This window comes from Callospermophilus lateralis, unplaced genomic scaffold (genome assembly GCF_048772815.1).
Source record: "Callospermophilus lateralis isolate mCalLat2 unplaced genomic scaffold, mCalLat2.hap1 Scaffold_3109, whole genome shotgun sequence".
Classification (NCBI taxonomy): domain Eukaryota; kingdom Metazoa; phylum Chordata; class Mammalia; order Rodentia; family Sciuridae; genus Callospermophilus; species Callospermophilus lateralis.
In genome coordinates, this window is record NW_027513727.1 from 133,618 (window position 1) to 144,261 (window position 10,644).

General features: G+C 38.9%; 1 pseudogene; it reads left to right on the top strand.

Moving 5' to 3' along the window:
* The first annotated feature begins 8,274 nt into the window (after positions 1-8,274).
* LOC143386985 (olfactory receptor 1468-like) lies at positions 8,275-9,315 on the top strand (annotated as a pseudogene).
* The last annotated feature ends 1,329 nt before the right edge of the window (positions 9,316-10,644 follow it).

A 10,644-nucleotide genomic window follows, 5' to 3' on the forward strand; every position in this document is an offset into this window, starting at 1 on the left:
GCTCCAGCTGCACCAGAGCTGAGCGGGCGGGCGGGGCCGCCTGCTTTTGTCAGTAGGGCGCGAGTGGCCCAGGCGGCCTGACTGTCTCCTCGAACTGCCTGAACTTGCACAGCTGATGGATCAGCCCCGGGGGTCAGGACCCTGCACCCAGCTCGCGCGCCTCGCTCTTGGCCGTTCTGGGCATCTGCCATTTCATCTCCAGCCGCACGGCACTAGCTGGCTAGCTCGCTCAGCCCAGGGGCGCCATCTCCTCTGTTTTTGAAGAATTGTCGAATAAATTCTCCAGAACAGCTGCACAATTTTACACCCCCACCAGCGATGTATGGGAGTTCCAATTCCTCCGCATTCTTACCAATATTTTTTTTCCCATTTTTAAAAGCTAAAATCAACCTGGTGTACAACTAGCATTTTGGAAAGCATTCCTTGAAACTTTTAAGATCTGTAGAGGATGACTGATGACATTGAACATCTTTTCATGGACACCGGGCCAAATGGGGCCATTTATACATCTCTCTTGGAGAAATATTCCTTGAGTTCCTTTGCACATTTTAATTGGGCTTTTTGTCTTTAACACTTAGTTGTGAGAAATCTTCATACATTTCTACATATTAATACTCTTACAAACTGATATGCAAATGTTTTCTCCCATTTGTAGGTTGTTTATTAACTTTTCAGATAGTGTTTGTTGATACATACATGCTTTTTATTCATCTATTCTTGTTCTGTTGTGAGGTTCTTTTTTGTTGTTGTTGTTATTGTTGTTTGTTTTGTTTTGGTCATAATCACAGAACCGCAGCTAAATCCACCTTCGTGAAGATTACTCTTACATTCTAGGAGTTTCATAGTTTTAATTCTCATATTTAAATCTTTCAGTAATGTATGTGTTACCTGTTTGTATGTCTTCTTTTGAGAAATATCTATTTCAGGGCCCTTGCCCATTTCTTAAGGGGATTATCTGTTTTCTTTCAATGGAGTTTGTGTTCCTTAAATATATTGGATATTAATCTCTTATCAAATGCATGACTTGCTAACAAAGAATATTTGTATATTTTATTTTTCTTTATTTCTTTCATCAGTGCTTTGTATTTTTTGCTCCTATAGATCTTTGATGTATTTTTGTTAGATTTATAACAAAATATTACACTTTAAGGGGATGAGAATAAAAATGACATTGTGTTTTTAATATAAAATTCCATTGTTAGAGTGCAGGAAATCAATTGACTCATGTATATTAGCTTGGATCATACAATCTTCCTATAACCCATTTGTTAGTTATGGAGTTATTTTGTGAACTTTTTTTGGTTTACTACTTAGAGGACCATGTCAGCATCAGACACAGTTTTATTTCTACTTTTCCAATCAATCACTATTTGTTTTTCCCCTCTTATCACATTAGCCATGATTCTAGTACTATGTTGAAAAGCGGAGATGATAAGCAACAAGCTTGTCTTGTTTATGATTTTAGGGAGAATGTATCAAGTTTCCCACCATTAAGTATATAAGCTGTAGGTTATTTGGTAGCTATTCTTTCTGAAGTTGAGGTTCTTCCTATCTATAACTAACTTATAACTAACTTACCAAGGTTTTTTTTTTTTTTCATGAATGGGTACTGGATTTTGTCAAGTGATTTTTCTCTGCATTTATTGATTTGATCATGGGATTGTTTTTTCTATAGGTTGTAATGTAATGGATTTTACATTATTGATTTTTGAATGTTGAACCAGCCTCATATATCACTTGGATAGATTTCACTTGGTCATGGTTTATAATTCTTTTTATACATGATTGTATTTCATTTGCTAATATTTTTGGTTGAGAATTTTTACATCTGTATTCATGAAAGATATTTGTACTTTTCTTATAATGTCTTTATTGGGTTTTGGTATTCTGGTAATTCTGTTCTCATAGGATGAAATAAGAAGTATTCCCTCTTCTTCTTTATTCCAAAGAGGGTCTACAGAATTGGTATCATTTTCTCCTTAAATGTTGGTAGAATATACCCAAATATACTATTTGGGCTTGGCACTTTCTCTTTTGGAAGGTTACTTATTGACTCAAGTTCCTTGATTGGTACAGGCCTATTCTGATCATCTATTTCTTCCTGGGTGTACTTGTGAGGATTTTTTTTTTCGTTCAAGGAATTGGTCTCTTGCATCTAGATTAGTGAATTCATGGTAATATAGTTGTTCAAAATATTATTTTATTCCTGATGTAAGTATTTATGTCATTTGTCTCTATCTCTTCCTTTCTCTCTCTTAGTCTGACTAGAGGCATCTTAATTTCATAGATCTTTTCAAAGAAGCAGCTTTTAGTTTTACTGGTTTTCTTTATTGATTTCCGCTTCAATTACATTGATTTCTATTCTCATTCTATTATTTATTTAATTCTGTTTAATTTAAATTTAATTTACTCTTCTTTTTCTAACTTGATAAAATAGAAGTATGAACAATCATCTTTAGATCTTTTTTACTTTCGAATACATGCATTTAATGCTATAAGTTTTTCCTCTAGGGACTGCTTTTGTTGCATCCTGGTAATTTTTATAAGATGTACTTTCCTTTTCATTGAGTTCAAAATAATTTTAAGGATTGTTTGAGAATTGAAAAATTGACCTTGTATTATTATGTAATGAGAAAGGGCAAAAAAAGAACATGACAATTACTTCTGGAATTTTTCATTACATATTGTAGGACTGTGGTTTAGTGGAAGTAACTGAAATCAGGAAAAATGAGAACATGGATAAGTGGGACTATTGTGTCTCAAAACTATAAAACACTGATTAAAGAAACAAAAGATGTAAGAAATGGAAATGCATACTATGGTCTGGACTGGAAGACTCAATATTCTTAAGATGTTGACTCTTCAAAAACTTCTCTCAGGATTTAGAAAAATTCCAATCATAATTCCAACAAGATTCTTTTGTGTACAAAATGATGATCTTACTATAGAATTTATGCGTGAAGGCAAAGCTAGAAATTAAAATCAGTTTTGAAAGAGAAGAGCAAAATAGAAAGTTTCACATTTCTTATTTCTAGTCTATTAAGTGACAATGACCAAGTAAGTGTGATATTAAAGAAAAGATAGAAACATATATCACTATTGAGAGTCATAATAGCATAAAATGCAGAACTAGATTCACGCTTATATCCTCCATTGATTTTTAATACTGTAACCAAGGCAAATCAGTGGAATATAGCCTTCAACAAATGATGCTGGAGAAATCAGATTTCTCATGCTAAAGAAACAAAACAATAACAACAATAACAACAAAACCCTTTACTCCATTCCTCTCATTCTATAAAATAATTAACTTAAAATGTATCATAGACCTTGTTATTTGTGTGAGTATGAGGAGAGTTCCCATGACATCTTTCTCTGGAGTCAGAAAAATCCCAGAGACAGATGCAGTGGCACACACCTATAAGCCCAGCGTCTTGGGAGGCTGAGGCATGAAGATTGTGAGTTCAAAGCCAGCCTCAGCAACTTAGTGAGGCACTAAGCAACTCAATGAGACTGTGTCTCTAGATAAAATACAAAAAAGGGCTGGGGATATGGCTCAGTGGTTGAGTGTCCCTGAGTTCAATCCCAGTACCAAAATAAAATAAAAAGTCCCAGAACAAAAATTAAAGAACAGGTGGAGAAGGATTGAAGGAAGGTGATGTCAAGTTGCATCCACTCAAGCTGGTTGAAGCCAGTGCAGAGCTGGTTCCTGCAGCTGTGGCTGAACGAAGGGATGAGACTGATGAACCTAAAATGTTGTATCAATATATATATATTGCTCAAAGTATGTGCTCTTCTGCCAGGAACATAGAACATGACATTAGGAAGTCATCTGATATATATGAAGAGTATTTGGGAGGGTGTTAATGATGGGTGCTATGAAGGTTTTCCTAGAGAGGTAAGGAGGCAAAAGTAACTAAATAATGTGGAATCTGGGCTTCTTTTTCTAACTTGACCTGAGACAGTATTGGACATGATATGGGGGTGTTCATCTTTTTTCTTATTCCTGTCCTTTCCTTATATAGGCATATATGAGCAGGCTGCACCAGCACAGAACTCCTGCCCATTCCCCAAGCAGCCAGTGATTAAGCATCCATCCCTGAGCTTGTTTCCATCCTCAGTGTTCCCCAAAGTATAGTCAGGTGTGATCTATGGCTATAATCACTCACTGCGGCAGGACTCTGAGAAAATTGTCCTAGTGAGATCCTGAGTAATTACTTTGTTTATAATTAGTTACCCCAGGATCTGAAGTCCATCGGGAGCTGGTTCCCTATGGTGCAGCAATGAATAGCAAGAGATATGAGCTGGGGTGGTGTAGACACAGATTATGACTATAGAGGTTTTTACTTCACATGCCTACAATGAATGAAGGGAGATGGATCTCAGGTCAGAGGTCACTCTTAGAAATCCTAGGTAAATCAAGAAGGGTGGTGCTTATTTCACCTGTAGTGTCTTTTTAATCTGAAGGTATAGTTTTTCCAGGTTATGCATTCTCTAGGATGTTTTTTTTTAATGGGATGGCTTATCTGTTCTATACCCCTCTGCCTCTCACATCTTCCCAACATTCTATAAGTATTTTGTCTAATGTCTACAAGTTGAATTGTCAATGATAACATTCATAAATATCAATGTGCAGTATATCTTATGATACAACAACAAGATTATATCATTTCTACATAATGACAGCTCTGTGAGCTAGGTAGGCTTTAATGCAATAGGCTTTAAATAGAATTGCTTTCTTTTAAAATCATCTGTAAAGAATTAACATTTTTTGGACAGCCCCCCTCTTAAGACATTGTGATTAAATTTTTCTGAGAGGATCCAATAATCTGCAGTTTAAAGAAGATGTTTGTCCTTCCTATTCCTGTTCAACCCATCTACCAAAGCATTGACTTTCTGTGGGTATTAAGGAAAAATATAAAACCTGAACCATGAAGTCAGAATAAGCATTTTAACATTATGCCCAAGTGAGTTGCATGTACACTAAAGTCTAGAAGCCCTGCCCTCATTGATTCCTATGTGCACCCCGCACTGAGAATTCCTGATTTCAAGGGTCAGGGAGACATGAAGTTTAATCCATCCTCAGCACAGCAGCTGAAAGTGATGCCTCTTGTTTGTGACTCCTAGTCACACTCTTGACATCCGGGATGGAATTTCCTCAGTTACAAGGAAAGAAAAATTGTGAGAAACCAAGTATATGATTTGCAGTAGACATTTTCTTCCCATTGCAATGCCAGCAGATAATGTTCAAGTGTAAAAACTGCTAATGCAGCAGAATTAAACACCACTAGCAGGGTGAAGATCCCAGTGGTAGGCTAGGTAGGTTGGCTTCCATTATGTCTTTTTAGTTAAGGAGCTCCTTATATCTCTTAATGCCCCTCCTCTGATTTATTTGTCATATTTGGGGTACAGTTATATTAGAGTCAGAATTTTCCAGAAATCAGAACCAGATCATTTACATAGATAGATATGTGTAGATAAAGAGGAAGGGGTAGAGAAAAACGGGATAAAGAGTGAAAAAGAGATTCATTTTAAGAAATTAACTCTCATGATCATGGGACTGGCAGGTCTGAAATCTACAGGGCACGTCAGTAGAGCAGATGCCCAGTAGTGTTGATGCTACCATCTTGGGTCTGAAGGCAAACTGCAGTAGAACCCTTTTCTCTTCAGCAGACTTTCCTTTTAAGGCAAGACATCCCCCACCCCAAGAAGGGTGATTTTTTTATTGATTTGAATGCTAATCATAACACAATGCCTTCCCAGAACCATCTAGATTGGTGTTTGACTGAAGCAAGGTGGTGTGGTTTGGATCTGGAACGGCCGCCAGTCTCATGTGTTCAGAGGTGGGGTTTTGGAGAAGTGATTGGATCATAAGGCCTCTGACTTCATCAGTGGATTAATCCACTAAGGGTGGAATGGACCGCAGGGAGGTGGGACCTAGATGGAGGAATCAGGTCACTGGAGACAGGCGCTAGAAGGGGTTTATCTCTGGGCCCTTCCCTCCCTCCTTACTCTCTTTCTGCTTCCTGGCTGCCATGAGCTGAGCAGCTTTCCTTCACCACACCCTTACATCATTTTGATCTGCCTCACCTCAGGCCTAGAGCAACAGAGCCCAGACACCCATGCACGGAAACCCTAAACTGTGAACCAAAGTAAACTTTTCACCTTTAAATTGCTTATGTCAGGGATTTTGGTCATAGTGATGAAAATCTAACTAAGACTTACACATTAGGTACCAGGGCCTAGCCGAGTTGAAAGGAAATGAAACTAACCATGAAATTAACCATCACGTGTGCTGTGGATAGTGGAGGAAGAACTCAGTTAAGGGCTTGAAGGTAGAATTGTTTTTGTTTCCCCCATAATTTCTAAAATTACCATCATATTCATTTTCCCCACACCAATATCAATGACATAAGGTGAAATGAAGCATAAAAGATTTTTAGATGAGGTGCTGTGGTTGTAGCTCAGTGGTAGAGTGCTGGCCTTGCATGTGTGAGGCCCTGGGTTTGATTCTCAGCACCACATAAAAATAAACAACAAAAAATGAAGGTATTATGTCCATCTACACTTAATAAATAAATAAATAAGATTAGAAACCTCCTAGGTTCCTAGGGACTTAAAGAAAGGGGGAGTTTTAGACCAACTCAATACAAAGTAGTGAAATGAGCAGTAGATCTGATGTACCCTGATGTTTTCCATGTTTGCAAAATTACATCCATGAAATTTGTAACAGAGTGTCAAAATGCATAGCTAAATGGTAAAGAAGTGAGTTCTTGTTCTGGAAACAATTGATAGTAGCAGCAATTTTAACTTGATAGAGTTTTGCTGTCTTTTAAGGTGAAGGAATGCGTGCCTCAGCCTGAAAGGCAGCCAGTCAGTATTTATGGGACACTGACCACGTCTGGCTCCATGCCAGGGGCTTGCCCTGCTGCAGTCTGAGGCAGACCTGACTTTTCTTCATGGAGTTCCTAATCAATGGGAAGTCATCCGTCAACCAGGGATCAGGGCACTGAGTGCCATGAGATGAGTCCAGGATGCTGTGGAAACTATAGCACGATACAAGGAAGGTTTAGCTTAGCAAGTGCCACGTAATACCCCTGAAAGATGAGGGGGTAGGCCAGGTGAAGAGGGAGGCAAGGAAAGCAGGTGGGAGGCAGGAGAAACAGCAAGTGTGAAACACTGGAGCCTAGAAATGATGGCTTCAGCCCAGCACTGCTGACAGGGGAGGCAAGAGGCATTGTGCAGCCAGGAGGAGAGGCTGAGGAAGTGGGAAAGGATCAGGTAATGAAGTGTCTTTTGTGCTCCTGAAGGGAACTTTGCCTTTTTTCTTAAGAGCACTGAGAATCTATCACTGGATGTAACCAGAAGAGAGGGATGACCAGATTTCATCTTATAATGTCACAGTGCAAAAGAAAGTATTTGGAGGAGAAGGGTATTGAAGCTTAGAAGCAGGAATTTAAGAGGCAGTTCACACAGTTCAAGTGACATAGGAGGTCAGCTTGTCTAAGGTAGTGATGTTTGGAACAAAGAGTGGATGAATTCAGAATGCAGTGCAGACTCTGTAGGACTTTCTGGGTTGGGTATGGATAGTGAGAGAAATGAGTGAGTGAAATAAAACTCTCAGGTTTCTGAGTTTGAGCCTGAATTCCTTTTACTTAATATGAGAGACAGGAGGACAGGGTTGGGAAAGGAGCAGGCAGAGATTATGAATTTCACTTGGGATCTGTTTTACTTACTATACCTGTGGTACATTCAAGGGAAGATAGTCATTAAGCCTTAAAATAGGGTTCTATAGGATAGAAAGATGTCAACTCCTGAGTTTTAAATGATATTTGAAGCCTTGAAGTACATGAGTTTTTCTTGGGAGTATATATTGAATTAGAAGACTGCAAAATTTAGAAAAATTCCTAAAGAGCATTAGCATGTCAGAAACTGAAAAAGCAGGACCCAGTTATAATCACTGAGGGTGACTGGCCTGGCAGAAAAGCAAAAACCAAACCAAACCAAACCACATCAATACATTTTGTGTGTCAGAATGTTTACAAAAGAATGGAATATTATAGCATGTTAAAAAGAAGTGAAGCAAATGTCATGTCTTGTTTTAAAGATTATAATTATTCACATTGTGATATAAGATGGTAATTATTGCAAAGAGAGTGAAATAAAGATTTTTTTGAAAGACCCCTAACAGGTTATATATCATAGAAATATGTAATTTTATTTGAGTTTCTAAAGGACTGTATTATTTTCTCTTTAAGAGACTGGAGACAGAGCATGATAGGAAGGAACCAAACTCTCATCTCAGAGTTTCTCCTCCTAGGCCTGCCCATTCAGCCAGAGCACCAAAACCTGTTCTATGCCTTGTTCCTGGCTATGTAACTTGCCTCTGTCCTAGGGAAGGTCCTCCCCATCATCCTCATTCACCTGGACTCCCATCTGCACACACCTATGTATTTGTTTTTCAGCAACTTGTCTTTTTCTGACTTCTGGTTTCCTCTGTGATCATTCCTAAATTGTTGCAGAACATGCAGATCCAAATTCCCTCCATCCCCTATGTAGGCTGCCTGACTCAAATGTACTTCCTCCTGTTTTTTGGAGACCTGGAGAGCTTCCTCCTTGTGGCCATGACCTATGACTACTATGTGGCCACCTGCTTCCCCCTGCACTACATCACCATCATGAGCCCCAAGCTCTGTCTCTCCCTGGTGGTGCTGTCCTGGGTGCTGACCATGCTCCATGCCCTGTTGCACACTCTGCTCATGGCAAGACTCGATTTTTTTTTTTTTTTGATGCTGGGAATTGAGCCCAGGGCCTTGTGCATGTGCGGCCATCACTGTACCAACTGAGCTATAACCCCACCTAAGACTGTCTCTTTTGGGTGGATGATATGATCCCCCACTTTTTCTGTGACTTGCCTGCTGTGCTGAAGCTGGCCTGCTCTGACACTCATGTCAAGGAGCTAGTGATATTTATCATGGGAGGATCATTGTTTTCTTCCCATTCTTACTCATCATTATATCTTATGCATGAATTTTCTCCTCCATTCTCAAGGTCCCTTCTTCCCGTGGTATTCACAAGGCCTTCTCCACGTGTGGCTCCCACATTTCCGTGGTGTCACTGTTCTTTGGGACAATTATTGGCCTCTATTTATGTCCATCAGCTAATAATTCTACTGTGAAAGAACCCATCATGTCTCTGATGTACACGATGGTGACTCCCATGCTGAACCCCTTCATCTACAGCCTGAGGAACAGAGACGTGAAGGGAGCCCTAGGAAGAGTTGTTTGTAAAAAGAAAAATCTCTTCTGTGTTTGATGGAAACACTTGTGATTTTCATATCAATTTTTCCAGTGAATGTATGGATATTAATATTGGAATATTATTCCAGATTTTTCCCCTCACCTTGGGAACCTTTGTTGATGTAACACACTCACTACACAGTGGTTCAATACGTAAAGGAGAGGAAGCTTGGCTGAGCAGTTCACCTAGGGAAGGGGGTCTTGGTGATCTGATTTTGCCTTTCTTTGTCTTTCCCAAGTGATCCTGGGAAAGCCAGGTGTAAGAATTACTGTTTGATGTGATGTCCATGCCTGACATCCTTAAGTTATCCCAAGATCTTATCATTTTATCCAGAACTCTGCTTTGTCTCTGGTGTAGTTTTTAAATAGTGCTCTATAATCTTAGGTTAATATTAAATAAGATACAAAAATCTCAACCTTGTGGGTGAGAGCCCCTTGCCCTCCAGTGCTCCCCCAATGTCTCTTGCATATGCTCTCCTGCAGACGTTTTCACATCATTTTATCTTGAAGCCTTCTTCCCTCCCTCTCCTGGATTTATTTTCATGTTTAACATTTTCTGACTTGAACTAAACATAAATGGATCTTTCTTTTTTTAAAATAGATACTTTATTTTTGCTACAATATTTCATTTTGTTACATATTCTGGTGATTACCAAAATGAAACTTTATTATTATTTTCCCCCAGTAATAGGAAGAGTAACTAGAGGTTGGTCAAAATTTTTAGTTTGTAAGAACACCTCTCTTCTATTTTGGTATTTTGGACTTTGACAATGTATTTTATGTTTTTTTTCCTACTCTCATGACAATTCAATGGGATTAGAAAAAATAGCATTGTTGTTTTACAGGCTTAAATTGAAGTTCAACATTTTCTCATATCACAAAGAGGGCCAGTTTGAACCAATGTAAAATCACAGACCATCTGATTCTACAGTTTCTTCTCATTCTTCTCCCACTTCTGAAAGAGAAAGAGTATCCATTTTTAATTTCCTTCCTTCCTTCCTCCCTCCCTACCTCCCTTTTTTTGGTATTGGAGTGCTTTACCACTGAGCTATATCCCTAGTCCTCTGTATTTTTAATTTTGAGTAGGGTCTCTCTAGGTTGCTGAGGCTGGCCTCAAATTTGCTATCCTCCTGTCTCAGTCTCCCAAGTTATTGTACCACCAACAATGCAGTTATTTTTCTTAAACTCTTGGCAGCACTATGGAATGGTCCTTGATCTGTTTGTTTCCTTCACGCTCAGCAGTACTCACTCTCTTCTGGGTCATAAGGGTGAGGGCCCCTTGCTTAACCATGTTCAGTTTCCTCTTGATTCTAGGGTGAGCTCCCCTCACCTAACAGTGCTCACT